Here is a 20,128-nt window from a genome sequence, read left to right on the forward strand (position 1 = left end):
AATTTCAGCTGCTGTTCTCGCATTGGTCCTCTGAAAAGTCTAATGAGTTTCTGCTGGCTATTTTAGGATTCTCTTTAGCAACACAATAGCAACATGACACCACGTTGCTACAGTACTTTCTCTGGCACAGATGCTGTGCGTGTGGTGTAGCTACGGAAGGTTTGTCCCTACCTGCCTATATTTTGGGGTGTATGAGGATATTTTGCCACCTACGTTTTTTGAAGATGTTAATCATCTATTTTTCTTTGCTTTTCTAGTTTTATCTCTGCATTTTTTTGGGTGGAATTTGAAAAGATTGAAAAACTGTGCTACCCCTGCTTCCATTTTCCCTAAATAAAGTATTATGATTTTGAGGATATGTAATAAAAGTAGCATATAGTTGAGTCATTTGTAGAACTAGTTTCAACAAACAGATGGTTTTGGAATAAATATTTTTATAAAATATGAATGCTTAGAAATTTCCTCTAGGTAGGACTGATTTATCTAGTACCATTATCTATGAAATCATGAAACTGAGTTGTTTTCATGAAATATTTGTTTTTCTTTCCAGTCACTTTTCCAGTTTCTGATGCTCTGAAATTTTTCTTTTTTTAATTAACAAATTGCTTTGATTTTTTGAAGTTATTAAGTACATAGTAGTTAGATTTTTTTTCAAAATAACGTCCTTTTTTTTTTTGAGACAGAGTCTCCATTTGTCACTGTTGGAAGAGTGCTGTGCCATCATAGCTCACAGCAACCTCAAACTCCGGGGCTCAAGCAATTCTCTTGCCTCAGCCTCCTGAGTGATACCCTGAAGTTTTTCAAAGAAGTAAGTGTGACAATCCTCTGCCTAGGACCATAGACAGGGATGTCCCACAATTATAGTAATCCTTCTCTCCAAAATCATGCATCATACTCTATTTCCTAAATCTGTTAATTTCTGGAATTATATATATATATATATATATACACATTTTTTTTTAACTCTTCCAAAACTTCTTTATTTTACTATGTGTAAATATCCTTTGGGTATTGTTTAGCTTTGTAAGAAATGGACAAACTGTCCTCCACAGCTACCTTCAGTAAAAAAAATTAAACCCCAAACTTTTATTCCCTTTTGAAAGTCTCTTTGGTGAACTTTTGAGAACTTATTGTTTATGGAGGAGAAAATCCTCATGGTTGATGAAATAACATCAGAAAAGAAAGGAGCAAAAATACAGAGAATTGGAAAAATGAGTTTAAAGTCATACCTTTAAATATGTATCTATTTTTGTAGCTCACATATTACTAAAACTAAAGTCCAAATAGCATTTTATGTTTTTTGTGCATCATTATTTCCTTAGTGTACCCTTAGGATCTGGATTTTATTTTGTCTCCAATTTTGTTTGCTACATAAAAGGGACCAGGTATCATTGGAGGTATTTAATTTCCTGCACTAACAAATCAGGGTATTAGTTAGAGTTTAAATTATACTGTTGTCATCAGAAAGCAAGAATGCTTTCAAAGATGTAAGGGGTAGTAAAAAAAAATTGAATAAATCTGCTTAAGGCGGAGGAGACATGATGGCTGACTGAAGCCAGCTTTCCACGGAGGCTCCCATCCAGTAGGAGAATTAAAGGACAAAAATTCAGAAAGTAACCTGGTGGATTTGAGCTGCACTAAGAGAGAAGGTTGAAGAACGCATGTCAACCCCGCTGAGGTGAGCTGTGACCACAAGGATACAAACAAAAGGTACAAAATCCATTACCAAGAAGACGGGAGTCCCCTCCCCCATGAGAATGGCTCAGAGTGCCCCACAAACAATCGGGCAGAGCTCAAAGTTCCTCCCAATACACTCCATGGGAGAGACCCTCTAAAAACTGGACCTACCTCCCCTCGTAGGGTGCCACAGCGTCCTCCTACCAGGCATAAAACTGTATGAACTGTATATAGTCTCTACCCAGAATTCTGAGCTCCCAGCACTCTCCTTTACTCACACTGAAGTCTGGAGGCCAGTCCTGGTCAGTGGAGAGGGGACTGAACCAGAGTGGCAGTTCCCTGAGGCACAGTTTGACAGCCGTCTTTTGGTGACAATATGGTCAGGCATAAAACTGTGTAAAGCTGTGTGTTTTCTCTGCCCGCAACCCCAGGCACCCAGGCTCCCCGCACTCCCCTCTGCTCTCACTTCAAGGTCTGGAGGCCTGTTCCCTAGGGCTCCAGACTCTTGGGCGATTGCTTGAGGGGTGTAGACAGTGCTGGGATGCAGCTGGTCGGTGCAGACTCTGGGGCACGGGAGCAGAGAGAGGACGGGAGGGGAGCTACATCGGAGCAGCGGTTGCCTGAGCCATAAAACAGCAGCCCTCTTTTGCTAGCAATACGGCTCACTACCAAATATTCTGAAGCCACACACCCTGTCTCCCTGGGCAACCAGAGACTCTGAGTATAGGATTTGCCTGAGGCTACTCCAACTTGCAAACCTGGGAAACTCCCAGGGTGGGGCTGACCCAGAGGTCCGCTTTACTAAACTTAAGACGCACCTGGCTCTCAGGGGATCGTCAGCCTAAAGACAATACAAGAGCAAAGACAAGCTGATTTGGAACTCAACTCAGCTTCTCTTCCGCAGGGGAACTGAAGAGTTGTTCTGTTCTGTTCTGTCAGTAATATTAATCAGGGGTGAGACTGGACCTGAGTGAAAACCCCCCAAACTTCATCAAGCACCTGAGGTTGTCAGGCCTCACCTCCTCCTTCTAAAGAGAGGCAGAACGCAGCAGACTCCCTTGTGATTCAGGCAGGTGCAAACTCCTGGAGTACCGATTCACTACAGGCAACTGGGTCAGCCAACTGCAGGGCTATCAGTGACTGGGTGTGACAGCGGTGCAAGGTGGGGAAGGAGGCATCAACCTTCCCAGACTGATCTATTGTCTGGGTGGCTCCTCCAGACTCCACGCAGCACTGGAGGAAGCCACACCAGAGTAGTCACCAGACCCCTGTGATCCAGTTCCCAGAGACCTCTTAAACTCTCTCACCCAAGACAGGTGCAGACTGAGACAATTGGTTTGGACTTTTTGAACTGAACCAATCGCCTGAGGACAAATCAGGTGATGCCCTGGGTGCATGGTGGTAGGAAGGTTTGATTTTTCTTTTCCAATTGTTTGCCGGTGGGGGGTGGAATGACTTAATTGCTGATATTTCTCCACAGCTGAGACTTCAATCCAGAGTATCTGTTTGACTAGGGTGGAACAAAACCCAGCTGAAAACAAGACAGAACCACTTAGACCCACCACACCAGACAGGGCCCCAGTTTCTCAGGCCACAACACTGTACAGAACCTCGACAAAGCCCCAGGGGAAAAAATCAGAGGGAGTAAAACAACCATGGAGCGGAATCAGCAGAAAAACTCTGGTAACATGAATAACCAGAATAGATCAACCCCTCCAAGGAAAGATATGGCAGATGCAATTGAAGATCCAATTCATAAACAACTGGCTAAGTGTCAGAAATCGAATTCAGAATTTGGATTGCAGACAAGATTAACAAAGTGGAATTAGGAATTCAAGGAGAAATTCAAAAGTTGTCTCAAGAATTTAACAAATTTAAAGACAAAACCACCAAAGACTTGGACACACTGAAGCAAGAATTTGCAGCCCTCAAAGATATGAAAAATAAAGTAGAATCCCTCAGCAACAGAATGGAGCAAGCAGAAGAAAGGATTTCTGATATCGAAGGTAAAGCCTTTGAACGCTCCCAAACTCTCAAAGAGGAAGAGAAATGGAGAGCAAAAATGGATCATTCTCTCAGAGAGCTCTGGGATAATTCGAAGAAGGCGAATATCTGAATCACAAGAGTTCCAGAAACAGGTGAAGTGGCCTCACTGGGCACAGAGGCACTGCTGCATTAAATTATGAAAGAGAATTTTCCAGACATGCCTAGAGAGTCTGAAATTCAGATATCGGACAGCTTCAGAACCCCAGCATGAGTCAACCCCAATAAGACATCCCCCAGTCATATCATAATTAACTTCACTAAAGTTAATATGAAGGAGAAAATCCTCAAAGCTGCCAGGAGAAAGAAAAGCATTACCTTCAAAGGGAATAGTATTAGAATGACTGCAGATCTCTCTGCTGAAACTTTTTAAGCCAGAAGAGAGTGGTCACTGACTTTTAATCTCCAAAAGCAAAATAAATTTCAACCCTGGATCTTGTATCCAGCTAAACTGAGTTTCATTTATGATGGAGAAATTAAATACTTTAATGACATTTATATGTTGAAGAAATTTGCCATAACCAAACCAGCTCTTCAGGATGTTCTCTGACCTATCCTCCATAATGACCAACCAAATCCTATACCACAAAAGTAAACTCACTCAGAAACTTCAGATCAAACTCCAATTTCCACACTGGTGAAAGGATTAAAAATGCCACTGGACTTTTGAAAAACTCGATACCCAAAACTTCACCAGACTTATGAATATTCTCCATTAATGTGAACGGCTTAAACTGTCCTCTAAAGAGGCATAGGTTAGCTGACTGGATACAAAAACTCAGGCCAGATATCTGCTGCATACAAGAGTCACATCTTAACTTAAAGACAAATACAGACTCAGGGTGAAAGGATGGTCATCCATATTTCACGCAAGTGGTAATCAGAAAAAAGCAGGTGTTGCAATTTTACTTGCAGATACAATAGGCTTTAAACTGACAAAGGTAAGGAAGGACAAGAATGGTCACTTCATATTTGTTAAGGGTAATACTCAATATGATGAGATCTCAATCATTAATATCTATGCACCGAACCAGAATGCACCTCAATTTATAAGAGAAACTCTAACAGACATGAGCAACTTGATTTCCTCGAGCTCCATAATAGTCGGAGATTTCAACACTCCTTTGGCAGTGTTGGATGGATCCTCCAACAAGAAGCTGAGCAAAGAAATCTTAGATTGAAACCTAACCATCCAACATTTGGATTTAGCAGACATCTACAGAACATTTCATCCCAACAAAACTGAATACACATACTTCTCATCAGCCCATCGAACTTACTCCAAAATCAATCACATCTTAGGTCACAAGTCTAACCTCAGTAAATTTAAAGGAATAGAAATTATTTCATGCATCTTCTCGGACCACCATGGAATAAAACTTGAGCTGAGTAACAACAGGAATCTGCATACTCATACAAAAACATGGAGGTTAAATAACCTTATGCTGAATGATAGCTGGGTCAGAGATGAGATTAAGAAAGAAATCGCCAACTTTTTGGAACAAAACAACAATGAACACACGAACTATCAGAAACTCTGGGACACCACAAAGGCAGTTCTAAGAGTAAAATTTATAGCACTTCAAGCCTTCCTCAAGAGAACGGAAAGACAGGAAGTTAACAACTTAATGGGACATCTCAAGCAACTGGAAAAGGAAGAACATTCCAACCCCAAACCCAGTAGAAGAAAAGAAATAACCAAAATCAGAGCAGAATTAAATGAAATTGAAAACAAAAGAATAATACAACACATCAATAAATCAAAAAGCTGATTTTTTGAAAAGGTCAATAAAATAGATAAACCTTTGGCCAACCTAATCAGGAAAAAAAGAGTAAAATCTCTAATCTCATCAATCAGAAACAACAAAGAAGAAATAACAACAGACTCTTCAGAAATCCGAAAAATCCTTAATGAATATTATAAGAAACTGTATTCTCAGAAATATGAAAATCTGAAGGAAATTGACCGATACTTGGAAGCACGTCACCTTCCAAGACTTAGCCAGAATCAAGTGGAAATTTTGAACAGGCCCATATCAAGTTCGGAAATAGCATCAACCATACAAAACCTCCCTAAAAAGAAAAACCCGGGACCAGATGGTTTCACGTCCGAATTCTACCAAACTTTTAAAAGGAATTAGTTTACTCAACCTGTTCCAAAAGGTAGAAAAAGAAGGAAGATTACCTAACACGTTCTATGAAGCAAACATCACCCCGATCCCCAAACCAGGAAAAGACCCAACAAGAAAATTATAGACCAATATCACTAATGAGTATAGATTGAAAAATATTCAACAAGATCCTAACAAACAGAATCCAGCAACACATCAAACAAATTATACATCATGACCAAGTCGGTTTTATCCCAGGGTCTCAACGCTGGTTCAATATACGTAAATCTATAAATGTAATCCAGCACATAAACAGATTAAAAAACAAAGACCATATGATTCTCTCAATCGATGCAGAAAAAGCTTTTGATAATATCCAGCATCCCTTCATGATCAGAACACTTAAGAAAATCGGTATAGATGGGACATTTCTTAAACTGATAGAGACCATCTACAGCAAACCCACAGCCAATATCATATTGAATGGAGTTAAATTGGAATCATTTCCACTCAGATCAGGAACCAGACAAGGCTGCTCATTGTCTCTATTGCTTTTTAACATCGTAATGGAAGTTTTAGCCACCGCAATAAGGGAAGAAAAGGCGATCAAGTGTATCCATATAGAGTCAGAAGAGATCAAACTTTCGCTCTTCACAGATGATATGATTGTATATCTGGAAAACGCTAGGGACTCTACTACAAAACTCCTAGAAATGATCAAGGAATACGGCAGCGTCTCAGGTTACAAAATCAACATTCATAAATCGGTAGCCTTTATATATACCAACAATAGTCAAGCTGGAAAAACAGTTAAGGACTCTATCCCATTCACAGTAGTGCCAAAGAAGATGAAATATTTGGGAATTTATCTAACAAAGGACGTGGAAGATCTCTATAAAGAGAACTATGAAACTCTAAGAAAAGAAATAGCTGAAAATATTAGTAAATGGAAAAACATACCATGCTCTTGGCTGGGAAGAATCAACATTGTTAAAATGTCCATACTACCCAAAGCAATATATAATTTCAGTGCAATCCCTATTAGAGCTCCACTGTCATACTTTAAAGATCTTGAAAAAACAATACTTCGTTTTATATGGAATCAGAACAAAACCTCGAATAGCCAAGACATTACTCAGAAATAAAAACAAAGCAGGAGGAATTACGCTATCAGACCTCAGACTATACTACAAATCGATGGTGATGAAAACAGCATGGTATTGACACAAAACCAGAGAATTAGATGTCTGGAACAGAATAGAGAACCAAGAGATAAACCCAGCTACTTACCGTTATTTGATCTTTGACAAGCCAATTAAAAACATTCAGTGGGGAAAAGATTCCCTATTTAACAAATGGTGCTGGGTGAACTGGCTGGCAACCTGCAGAAGACTGAGACTGGACCCACACCTTTCACCATTAACTAAGATAGACTCTCACTGGATCAAAGATTTAAACTTAAGACATGAAACTATAAAGATACTAGAGGAGAGTGCAGGGAAAACCCTTGAAGAAATCGGTCTGGGCGAGTATTTTATGAGGAGGACCCCCCGGGCAATTGAAGCAGCTTCAAAAATACACTACTGGGACTTGATCAAACTAAAAAGCTTCTGCACAGCCAAGAACACAGTAAATAAACAAGCAGACAGCCCTCAGAATGGGAGAAGATATTTGCAGGTTACGTCTCCAACAAAGGTTTAATAACCAGAATTCACAGAGAACTCAAATGCATTAGCAAGAATAGAACCAGGGATCCCATTGCAGGCTGGGCAAGGGATTTGAATAGTAACTTCTCTGAAGAAGACAGGTGCGTGGCCTTTGGACATATGAAAAAATGCTCATCATGTTTAGTCATCAGAGAAATGCAAATCAAAACTACTTTGAGATACCATCTAAGTCCAGTGAGACTAGCCTATATCACAAAATCCAACACCAGAGATGTTGGTGCGGATGTGGAGAAAAGTGAACACTTCTGCACTGCTGGTGGGAATGCAAATTAATACATTCCTTTTGGAAAGAGATATGGAGAACACTTGAGATCTAAAAATAGATCTGCCATTCAATCCTGTAATCCCTCTACTGGGCATATACCCAGAAGACCAAAAAATCATAACTAAGATTTTGTACCAGAATGTTTATTGCAGCCCAATTCATAATTGCTAAGTCATGGAAGAAGCCCAAGTGCCCATCGATCCGTGAATGGATTAATAAATTGTGGTATATGTACACCATGGAATATTATGCAGCCTTAAAGAAAGATGGAGACTTTACCTCTTTCATGTTTACATGGATGGAGCTGGAACATATTTTTCTTAGTAAACATATTCTTGTCAAGAATGGAAGAAAAAGTACCCAATGTACTCAGCCCTACTATGAAACTTATTTAGGGTTTTCACATGAAAGCTATAACCCAGTTACAACCTAAGAAGAGGGGGAAGGGGGAAAGGCAGGGGTGGGAGGAGGCAGGGGGTAGAGGGAAGGGGATTGGTGGGATTACACCAGTAGTGCATCTTACAAGGGTATATGTGAAACTTGGTAAACGGTCTGTGAAGCTTGTGAATGATGCCCCATGAATATATCAATGTACACAGCTATGATTTAATTAAAAAAAATCTGCTTAAAGAGATTTCGTATGAGTATCAAATAATGATTAAAATAATACTTAGAACTTGCATCTTCGAAAGTCCATGAATTCACCGTAACACCCTAAGTAAAAAAGGTTACTATTAAGTATACAAAGGGTCATTATTTTATATAAAATAAGTTTATACGTACTTGGATATTTAAAATTTTTTACTGATTTTTGCAGTAGGTAGTATTGTATGTGGCATTTTGCAGCTCCTGTATTTCTTATCAGTGTGCATAAAACCAAAATCCTGTATAAAGCAGGAACTGTACCAAGAACAGCCAGTACTGATTAGCATTAGTGGTCATATAACATAATAAGTTGAATGCAAAGGTTCATTAAATCTGTTTCTCAAGAAGATGGAGATTTCAAAAGTTTTGTCTCCAGTGAAATGAATTAGCCTAATCTCCCAAAGAGGTTAGCTGTTCATAGAGGTTACGCCCCAGATGGCCCTTTAATTAAGCTGAAGAAATTACTATGAAGTATAATATTTTAAAAATGTTAACAGATTAGGTCCTTATAGTGACAAGACGATAGATTAAGGACTAGGGGATTAGGCAGGCATTCAAAACTTTGAAAATACTTCATTTTAAGAAAAGGCATCATGTTTTAATAACTTGAAATTTCAAACACGTGTCATATAAAGGGATTCAACTTACGATGCTCAATATCATCTCTTTGAATCACTATAGCCATTGTAATCATACCCAAGGTGCCAACTCAGGGTCATGTAGCCAGTGAGTCAGAACGTGGGGGGAACCTAGTGCAAACTTCCAGGTCTGTACTTTGCCCAAAGCATCTTAGTGTGAGACTGACTGTGATTTTTCTTTTGGGTCTGGGAAGTTTAATAAAACTCCAGGAACATTTAAAAATGGGAACCCTGGCAGTGTCAAAATAAGAAGCAGTTAAATCTATTTTAGAATTTTGATAACTAGCTCTAATGAAAAGGTATTATCAGTCTTGCATCATTGTACAAATATAGTTTGCCGTTCAAGATGCTCGATATATTCAAAAGAATTGACCATACTGTATTTGTTCCTACAGTTAAAATTATTTAGGGGAATTTAATTAAATTTATAATCAATGTATTAAGTGCTTCAAAGGTTGATTTTCAGGGTTTTAATTACAATATGTGAATTTGCTCAATTAAATACTAAACTAAGTACCATAATAGTGTATATTCCTCCTCTTGAATAAGGTTTTTATTCCTTGGTCATAACTATTATTGGTTCTCTAAAAAGGAGATTTTAAATTTAAACCAATATTCTCTCATATATTAAACTTTAATTTGTCTCTCAAATTCTTTCCCCACTGCTTTTTAGAAGCTGCTGCAAAAAAGCCCAGTGAACACTATGACTCACGGCACTGTGATTCATCACCCTGTTCAACACCACTCTCGGTTGCATGCATTTTCACTGCTGAAATGGAGGCAGAGGAGATCAAGGAGAATGCACAAGTTGGTTGTGGAGGGGTAGAATTATCTTTTTGAGCATCAGATTTACAAACTTTAGTTCTGCACATTGCTCATATGATCTTAGATAATGGAAGGAAGGCAATAAAATAAAAAGGAATAAAGTGACACTTTGGAAATATTGGTTATGAATATTTGTTGTTTTGTCATTTCCTGCCCCTTCCTTGGGGGAACTCTTCTTTCTTGTCTATTTTACACATGTGTTCTTGTGGGAGCTGTCATTATAGTTCCCTAGTCATTCTTTTCAGAATTGGCAAATGCCATGTAAGTCATCAGAGTTGTATATCCTCTTGGTCACATAAACTTATTGAAGTCAGTAGCTCAAATTAGATGCAGACAGGAGTTGGGGCCAATTCATTCTGTTTGCCTCATGCAGCATTGGGTTAACTGCTATCAACAAAATGTTGATTAGCTTGATAAGGCCACTGTGTAGTACTAGCCTCTGCTCTGCAGCCCGGCATCCCTGGATCAGCCTCCTGAATAAGTCTCAGAGGGAGCTAGTTGGTCTCATTTCAGTTAACCATTTAGCTTTCTTTCCTAGGATATGGTGAATTGTTCCATGTCAATGGTAACATTGACCCAAGCACAACATGGGATATACGTGCCCGTACCTACTGTCCTGTATTCAGCCGTGATGCCAGCCTGTTATCCGTTGCAACTCATGGAAGGGAGTTTAGGTCGACCTGCTGGCCTTCCAGGGTTTGTGCTGTCTCACTAAGTTAATGGATGGGTCCCTGACTATTGTCTTGCTAGGCTTCAGTTCTAGGTGAAGCAGTCCTCACACTGCTGTATGGAATCAGGAGTCAGTGCACTCCTGGTAGAATGTCCCTCTTTACCCTGTGTCCCCACAAAGGGAATGTAGACCAAAGGCCAGTGTCAGTGCCAAAAATTACAAAAGGCAACAAATGGGCAAAAAAAGCAACCTCTGTTCCGAGTGGTAGATATTCAGTGGCCCACTCTTCTTCCATGAAAACAGAACTCCAAGGGCACAGGTCACTCCAGGTCAGGATTTGCCATTAAATTTAATATGGATCTCATTACATGGGTTTGGTTAAGACCCCGAGCAGTGTCACAGGTAGGCACAGACTTGATCGCTATACGTGGCACAGTCCCAGGTTGCTTGGGCCTCAGGAAACATGAATTCTTACCAGTCATATTGAAACGGGGTTGTGAAATCTACATGATTGTCATGTGGGGGAGTGAGGCTCACATTGGGAACTATTCACAGTATGGTCAAGCACAGTAAAATAGTTCACAGATAATCATGTGCACGTGAGTTTCCCCATTCCCATAGCATGTGGATGAGGACAGTAAACCCAGCACTGTGGCAGATCGTTAGCACAGCTTCATCTTCACTCTGGCAGATGATGTGATTATTTTTCTATAGGACCAGATTTAGGGGATAAGGGGAACATGAACTGTTCCTCTCTCCCAATACTTCTCAGAGTCTAAGGTCTTCCCTCCTTAGGTGTCAGAGTTGTTTTTCTCCCTCCAAAGTCACACAATGAGTTCAGATCTAATAGCTACTACTTCTCCCCTTGCTCAGCCCAAAGGGTTAGGTGTCATGGGGACTGGGTCCCAGTGGGCTACTGTGGGGCTACTGTAGGGTTTTCAGACTCAGTCAGCTGCTCAATATGCTCGTAGTCTGTGTATGAAGTGATCTTCATACCCAAACTGGCTGTAGTTAAGCAGCAGGAGTCACCCAGGCCCTATTGCCTAATTGCTACCCTAAGGTAAAACTAGTTGGGTCTCCTAGATGCTAGAGTAAACAGTACTCTACAGTAAACAGTGGGGTTGAATGTGAGGTGGTCTCATTTTTAACATTTAACTTCTAAAAGCATAATCTCTCATCATCTCATTGCAAAAGCTGTGCTTCTAATAGAGCCTTAGTCCATTGACCTATGTGGATCTGGATTCCTTCTCACAGCGAGTGCACACCTTGACACTCTGCACTGGGGCATGCACTCCAGGGCTGGTGCCAGCTGTGGTGTTAAAGCATAGTTAAGCTGTGCTTTCCTCCCTGGCAGGGTCCTGGGGTGCTTTCCTATCCACTGTTCCATTGCAGAGCAAGAACCCCATCACTGACTGGGCATTTTTTTCCATCCCATCTCTTAGCACTCAGCCTCTCTTCACTGACTTGACTTCTGTTCATAAAGAGAGAAAACAGTGAGAAATCATTTACTCTCCCCACCTTCAAGTTTATCATTTAGATGAGAGAATTGGTTATTGGCTTCCTGGGATGTTTCTTATATTCCTGAACCTGGCTATAAAGCTCTTGCCTTTTTTCCCCTCAGAATGTCATTGTCCATCTTGGTACCCAGCTTTTGTTTAACAAGAGCGCCAACCCTGTAGAGGATACCAATACCATAACTCTGTAAGTACAAAAATAGACAAGACCATGCATCAGAGAAACACAGCTTATTACTCCCAGTGCAATAAATAGCAAGAGCACCAACATGGCTGCACCAATTTTCTGATTAGGGAATTGGTGTAGCCATGTTGATGGTCCAGACAAAGGTTATGCATGCTGTAGGTTGTGATATGACGGGAACACAGGGCCAAAATCTCAGCACCTTTTGTAGAAGCAACAAGCCAAGTTGGTCTTCCTTCTGTGGGGAGCTCATAATCTCATAGTTGTCACACTGTGGTCACTTCCACCTACTAAATTTCCTGTGTAACTGGCTGTAGAAGTTGCTCTGAGGACAGTCAGGCCTTGCAGTTTAGCACACTCAGGAAGAGTGTGCAGGAACACACAGGACCTCTCCTAACACTTATTAAGTCCATTAAAAAAGTTCTTTATTTTTTTATGGCAATCAAAAAATATCAAATATTCTATGAATTTTTGTATGATGACTGTAGAGAACAAGTTTGCATGTGATTGTCCCTAGAATCCTAGGTACCAAGAGCAGAACCCATATTACTAAGCAGGTAGGGAAGAGTAGGTAAGAGACACTCTAACAAGGAAACCTATTTTCCCTATTGCTATTCTCTTACTATCTTTCTCCTACCTGCCTGATGACAAATGTAGAAAAACTATCTGGATTTTCTTGAACTCTCGGGGCCTGAGAAGCATTGTTATAGATATGTCGTTGCTTACTTGGACTAATGCAGTACCACTCAGCTAACTTTTTTCTGCTGCACACAAACTCTGGTTTAGTCTTCCTCAAGCATCTCTTTCAGTCACTCTTTTGTTGACTTCCTATTATTTTTAAGGGAATGGTCCAAACTCCAAACACAAACATTCAAAGTCCTCTATTAAATGAATCACATCCCTGGATTCTTTAGAGTAGCAAGGAGGAGCCACTCATATTTCCAAAAGGTTTCTATTTCCATTTATTTAATTACAACATGATCTAGAACTTAATTACACATTCATCTTCTTTTCACGTCAATAAATTTTCATCACCCTCTAGGGTTTAGCACACACTACCCTTACTTTATAACATTTCTCCAAATAACATGAAAACTCACTTTGCTAAATTATCCTCTTCGAGGGCACTCAACATAACTTATTGACTTTATATCTCCACTTGCCAACTGGGTTGCAAAATTCCCATGGGCTGCATATTCTATTTACCATATGATTTACTGAAATATGTATTCACTGACGAATAGATGGATTTTTCCCTTTCAATGGTATTTGAAGTGTTTCAGGTAAGATGACTATATTTCAATTTATTTAAAAAAAATAACAAATTCTATCTCATTTACTTTAAGACAATTTTTGAGCTTTTATCTAGTGGATTTTAGTATGTGAGTTACTGTTGGGATAGCTTTCTCACAGCCTCTTATACTTTTTCTGATGATTTAAATCCCCAGTCATTCTGACCTGGGTTTACCTGTTCTTTTAATGATTTAATTAATATGTAAAACTCCTGGTTACTTTGGGAGTGACTCTCAAACTACTTGGAACAGTTAAAAGGGAAGGAGAAGAGCTGTAGGAAGAACTCCCAAACTGATTTTGATGCACACTAACTTGAGAGGGCACATTGCAGTAGGAATGAGTAGTGACTGTCATACTCCACATGACCCTGTCTGATTGATTGCTTTGGATGGACAACAGTGTGGGAACAGTCTGTTCAGTAGAAAGTGCCTATGTGTGTTTTACCACTAAATGCAAGGAATGACTTTTTTTTTTCTTTTGTCAAGATTAGGCACCCTTAAGTATTTATTTAAGAGAGAGAAACATGGTTTGTTCAGTGAGTTCAGAGTTGCCTGATTCTTCAGCCACCCTCACAATACCTTTTAAAGAATGATTTCCAATGCCCTGATGTCTCTATGACAACAGTTAAGAATATAGACTATGTGCCATCAATAAGTCAAAATATATTTACAAATCCTCTTTCCCTACACAGGAGAGAAAAAATGGTGATGTGTGGGGACTAATATTTACTAAGGTGGAAATCTGGAGTGGAGTGGGAAAGAAGAAAGAGATCCTGCCAGTCTGCAACATCCCAGGGAAGAAAGGCATCTACATAGAACATGAAGGAGGAACAGGGTAGGGCTGTGGAGTACCTGGGGGAAATTTAATGATGCATTTCTAGCCTGAGAAGAGACTGGAGTGATCAGAAGAGGATGAATTGGATGAAATCAAGTTACTCCTTCTTAAATGTCATACCACCAACACATGAATACAGATTAAATGACCCATTAAAACTGAGTTAATTTATATAAATGTTATAATTTATATAAATGCCTCTGACTCTGGGGTATCAAAATATTTAGCAACAGGTAAAGCATGGATGGCCACTGACCAGTCAAAGCCCTGTACATGGTGCCAGAGCAGGTCCAAGAGCCCCTTGATGTAGCCAAGTGTGAACCCTTTAGTTTGGGGATCCTGGAGCTGTCAAGAGTGTTCCCAGGGAGGACTAAGAGGGATGCTTAAGTGGTGATGGGCAGTGGCCCTTTACTAACTTGTATAGGCATATCTCAATATATTATAGGCCCATATTACTATAGTAGTGTCTACTGGATGAATATTAATCAGTTATGGATCCACAAGTCTATCTCTAGGATTTTTTCAGAGGAAATGGGCCCAAATTTTAAAAAACATACATGTGTGATGGTAGTTACTGTGATAATTCATTGACCATAACACAACTGGGGACATCTTATATATTCTATAGGGGTTGGTTTAAATTTTTGTTTTACTTAATTAGCAGACTACTATGCAGCTATTAAAATAGGAGTTATGAAGGTTTTGTGATACATAATACATAATACAGGTTTTGTTATTATAATACATTGTTGAGTAAAAACACTGCATACAAGGTGTATATTTATTTGAAAATATATTATGTAAAAGAGATAACCTGAAGTAGAAATAGCAGTTATGACAATGTTTAGTACCTCTGTCTCCTTAATTTTTCAACTTTTATAATAAGATCATGCTCATTTAATGATAAATCATTTAACAATCAAATCCAAACTTAAGCTCATCTTCTTTCCTTTCAAATGTCCATGCTCTTTATTTATTTATTATGGTTATGACATTGTTGTTGCCGTAGTGCCCCACCTTGAAAAAACATTGTACTTTTTGGAGTCAGCATTCTTCTAATGAACAGAACCAATAGGATTTATCTATATCTATTAACTTTTTTTTAGGAAATTCATTTAGGTATTATGTGGGCTAGCAAATATGGAGGTAGCAGGCTAAAACTTAAGAATTCTTGAGTCAGAATTTCTTCTCCAGGAAACTTCAGTTTTTGCATAAGTCCTTCAAGTGACTGGGTGAGGCCAACCCATAGTACAATTGCAATTTCCTTGATTTAGGGAAAAGTGATCATAGGTACACATAAATGTATTAAGCACATCTATAAAATGCCTTCACAGCAATTCCTGGGTTATCATTTGGTTAAAGAATTGGGTGCAACAGCCTTGCCAAGTGGACACATAAAACTAACCATCACAAGCACTGACCATTTCCTATATTTTAGATTTCTCTACTTATATTTCTGGGATCAAGTAACAATGGGAAAAATTCTTGGGGATTTCAGATTTAATTACCTCACTCAATTCTATACATAGTTGCCATCTCTACAACAAACACTTTTCAGTTTAAAATTCACTAATGGTTCTCTACTTCCCTAGGAGTAAAATGTGGACTCTCAGCAGGAACTGCATGACCTGTCCGAGTTGCCTCTTGTTTTCCCCCATAGCCATATCATTCACCATTCTTCCCATGCACATAATGTCCTTCAGCTGCTCTCCTTGCTTTTCTTTCCTAAGGCACATTAAGCTTATCTTTCCTCTGGACATGTGCCCAACACCACTCATTCTGACTGAAATGCTTTGCCCTTAGCACCTTCATCCATGGGTTCCTTTTTGTCTTTCAGATTTCAGCTAAAATTTATTTGGTATTTCTATATTTGTTAAAGTTGATGGACATTTTAACCTTTCACATCTGACAGATGTTATAAAATATCTTTATCTTAGCAAGAAAAATATGAAGAAATAGTGTGAGAAAACATTCTCATTGGCTTGATAGGTGTAATTTTTTTTTTTTTTTGATAGATTACTTTTGTGGATTTTCATCTTGGAACAGTTAGAGGGTAAGAAACATAGTTTGTTCTCTGATCGTTTGGTTGTATTTGGCCAGAAACATTTATTTACTCCCGGGCTTTATTTAAGCTATTTACAAAGGGATCAGACTGTATAATCTGTATAATAAGAAAAAGAGAGAGAGAAATTGAAGCATCTTTCAGCTACTTGAAGTTTCATGTTGACAAGTTTACAGCAGAAAGTGCTTGAGACACATTCTCTCCAGTCTCAAAAGTAGCCACAATGGCGAGTCTGGTAAAAAATTGTACCAGAGATAATAAAATACATTTTCAAATTTTCATTTCTGGTTGAATATTTTTAATTTAAATATCTGTGCAATTATTACATTGATCTTATTTTAGGAACCTAGCTCTCTAGAAAGCAGTCATAATTGATCTTGAATCCACTAACATTTGCCAGTAAAGAGTTTAGTTTGGTTTGCCTTATATAAGATTCTGAGCCAGTGCCTTGTCAACATTGGAGCTGTTACTATTATCAATTTTTTTACTAGTTATATAATTATTACATTTCAAGTGAGAACAATTCTATTTTATCTTAAATGTTCTATTTTTCTTTAAATCTTGATTTGTATATAAAGGTTGAAAGGCACTTTAAAAGGGAAAGGATGTTTCTTTCTAATGAGAAAAGACCTATAGGATGTCTTTTGACATCCTTATGTGGCATGGTGTTTTGTAATAGGTCATTCACACCTTCTTCATTCTGTCTCCTTTTTGCCTCTGCTCTGTAATTTTTTTTTCTTTTCATTGATCTCCAAAACTGTGTGCAGTTGGGGTTTTGTAGAACATTACAATCATGTAAAGTAGGCTCTCATTTCAGAGGAGAAGAAACTGAAATTTAAAGAGGGTGTAGGGTAACGACAACTTCTCTGTTAAGAAAATGTACCATAGAGGTGATGTCAGCAAGATGGTGGGATAGAAAACCACCTTCTTTCTTTATATGAAGACACCAACTCAATAATAATACATGGATCAATTCCCTATGTGAGCACCCCAGAAACAAGAGGTTCCGTTACCTTTGAGGAACATGCAACCAGTCACAGAAAAGCTGGCAGAAAAATTCATGGCACTCATAGGTTCTGCCCCTGGCTCACCAAAGCACAATTGTGAGAAAAATCTCAGCTCCTGGCTATTTGGGGAGGAAAAGGGCAGACTGGATTATAAGTCTGATGTTCAGATTTTCTGGAGGCTGCCCAAAGGACTGGTTTCTGTCTTGCCGGAATTTAAGTGCTGGCAGAATGGAGCATCAGGATGGGATCACTGAGAATAGTGACAGTAGTTTGGAGCTCTCACTCACCATACTACTTCCCTGTGGCTTAGTGCACAATAAGCTGGAGAAATCCCTGAACTCTTGGCTTCTCCCTGGGGAATGAGAGAGTTGGAGAATACATACAATGCTCTGACTTTTCAGGGGGTTGCCTTGGGACTTGTTTCTGTTTTACCTCAATTGGAGTTCTGATAGGATTTGGCATATGACAGGAGCTATGGTAATGAAAGCAAGATGGGCAATTTGAAAGAGTCCCCAGGAACTGCAGTGCCACAGAGAGAAACAAGAGGAAGCAAGAGATTCTGAATTTCTGAAAAAAGAAACTGGCAAATCCCTCTAATTTTTAATTTATGCACACAAGTTCTTAGAAGGCACATCTCCAGAAAGACTTTAAGAGGCCTTCAGAATCTTTAGCCAGACTGATTTGTCACAGTATTTCCCTGTATGAAGCCAGTTTATAAAGACTGGAAGAAGTTCCTGTTTTTTCAATTGTATGAATCCTAACACAAAGTTATAAGGTACACAAACAAGGAAGTGTGGCCTAATCTAGGGACCAAATTAAATCTCCAGAAATTGGTTTTAAAGAAATTGAAGTATATAAATTTACTGAAAAATAATTTAAAGTAACTGTCATAATGATGCTCAATGAGCTCAGGAAAATGAATAAAATGAGAACATCAATAGAGAAAAGTAATGTAAATAAGAACTAAATAGAAATCTTGGGATAAAAAAATAGAGCTGAATTTAAAAATTCTACAGCTGAATTTAAAAATTCTACAGAGGGGTTCAATAGCAGACTTGATCAAATAAAAGAACTTGAAAATTGAAGACAGGTAATCTAAAATTATTCAGCCAGAAAAACAAAGAGGGAAAAAAAATGAAAATGAGTGAAGTATGACTAAGGTACTTATGGGACACCATAAAACAAATCAATATATGCAAATCAGAGTCTAAGAATAAGAAATGAGAGAGGAAAGGGTGAAAAATATATCTGAAGAAATACTGGTGAAAGACTTTTCAAATCTAGGGAAGGAAATGGACATCCAAATTCAAGAGGCCCAGTGAGTTTCAGTTATGATGATTCCCCTCAGGAATCCACAGCAAGACATGTTGTAATTGTCAAAAGTCAAAGACAAGGAGGATTCTGAAAGCGACAAAAGAAAAGTGACTCATATATGTAGAAAGGAACACACATAAGTCTATCAGCAGATTTTTGTGTGTGTGTGTGGTAGAAGCCTTATAAGCCAGAATTTAGCGAGATGACTATTAAAAATTTTGAAAGAAAATGACTGTCAACCAAGCATAGTATATTCAGCAAAAACTATTCTAAAAAATGAAGGAGAAATAAAGACTTCCACAGACAAACAAAAGCTGAGGAAATGTGTTAGTCTGTTTTGCATTGTTAATATATAAAGGAAATACTCAAGGCTGGATAATTTATAAAGAAATGAGGTTTATTTGACAAAATAAAAGTTTAGGAAGATTGAAATTACACTAAGTATCTTTTCTGACTACAATGGAATAAAACTAGAAATTAATATCAGAGGAAAAATTGGGAAATTCACTGATAATGTGGAAATTAAAAAGCAAACCTAAAGATATTTTAATTCATACAGAAAGCCAATTACTGCATGTTCTCATTTGTAAGTGGGAGTTAAACAGTGAGTTCATGTGGACATACAGAGTGGAATAATACACATTTGGAGTCTCTAAAAGGTGAGAGAATGGATGGGGTAAGGGATGAAAAATTACCTATTGGGCACCATGTAGACTATTTGGCTGATGGGTAAACTAAAAATCCCTACTTCACCACAATGCAATATATCTATGAAATCTGCATATGTGCTCCTTAAATTTATGAATCTAAAGAAGAAAAATACTTTATTGTATATATTTACAAGGTGCAGTATGGTGTTTTTATATATGTATACATTTTGGAATTCTTAAATCAAGCTGAGGAACATATTCATTACATCAAATTTGTTTTGTGTGTGTGGTGAGAACTTTTAAAATCAACAAAGCAATTTCCAAATCCATACATTATTAATTATAATTACCATCTCATTCAAGAGATCTCTAGAATTTATTCCTTCTGTCTAAAAGTTTGCACTCTTTACTAAACATCCCTTCATTCCTGCCCTTTTCACTCAGCTCCTGGTAATCACTACTCTACTCCCTGCTTCTGTAAGTTCAGTTTTTTTAGATTCTACTTATATGTAGAACCCCCTGAATACCTACCTACCACACATACACAAATTATCAGAACGAATAAACAAATTCAGTGAAGTTGCAAGATATGAAGTCAATGTACAAAAACAATGAACAATATGAAAAAGAATCTAAGGAAATATGATAGTTCTACTTATAATATTATCA

The 20,128-nt window shown here is 38.4% G+C and overlaps 1 long non-coding RNA gene across 2 annotated transcripts in view; it reads left to right on the forward strand.

Annotated features, from left to right (window-relative positions):
- LOC128566554 (uncharacterized) overlaps window positions 1–10,041 on the forward strand; it is a 105,536-nt gene extending 95,495 nt beyond the window's left edge. For both annotated transcript variants that reach the window (XR_008374587.1, XR_008374588.1), the window contains 3 exons: window positions 684–808; window positions 1,528–1,678; window positions 9,780–10,041. This is a non-coding gene — a long non-coding RNA (uncharacterized LOC128566554). The remainder of the gene's footprint in view (window positions 1–683; window positions 809–1,527; window positions 1,679–9,779) is intronic.
- The last annotated feature ends 10,087 nt before the right edge of the window (window positions 10,042–20,128 follow it).

Source organism: Nycticebus coucang, chromosome 15, assembly GCF_027406575.1.
Source record: "Nycticebus coucang isolate mNycCou1 chromosome 15, mNycCou1.pri, whole genome shotgun sequence".
Classification (NCBI taxonomy): Eukaryota; Metazoa; Chordata; class Mammalia; order Primates; family Lorisidae; genus Nycticebus; species Nycticebus coucang.